The following is a 307-nucleotide window of genomic DNA, read 5'->3' as shown; positions in this document are numbered from 1 at the left end:
GCGTGGGGGTGGGGGGTAGGGGCTGTGGGGCTGGGGTGCTGTGGGGCCGGAGCTCTGGGTGCTGTGGGGCTGGAGGCCCATGGGTGCTGTGGGGCAGGAACTGGGGGTGCTGTGGGGCTGGAGGTCCGAGTGTGGTGGGGCAGGAGGATGGGATGGGGCTGGGACCATGGGTGCTATGGGGCTGGAGGCCCATGGGTGATGTGGGGTAGGAGGATGGGACAAGGGTCTTGGGGTGCTGTGGGGCAGGGACACATTGGGTGCTGTGGGGCTGGGGGGTGGGGGGCAGGCGGGCTGGGGGGTGCGGGGC

The sequence above is a fragment of the Calidris pugnax genome, unplaced genomic scaffold, assembly GCF_001431845.1.
Source record: "Calidris pugnax isolate Ruff unplaced genomic scaffold, ASM143184v1 scaffold339, whole genome shotgun sequence".
Taxonomy (NCBI): domain Eukaryota; kingdom Metazoa; phylum Chordata; class Aves; order Charadriiformes; family Scolopacidae; genus Calidris; species Calidris pugnax.
Note: the sequence above shows the minus strand (reverse complement) of the source record.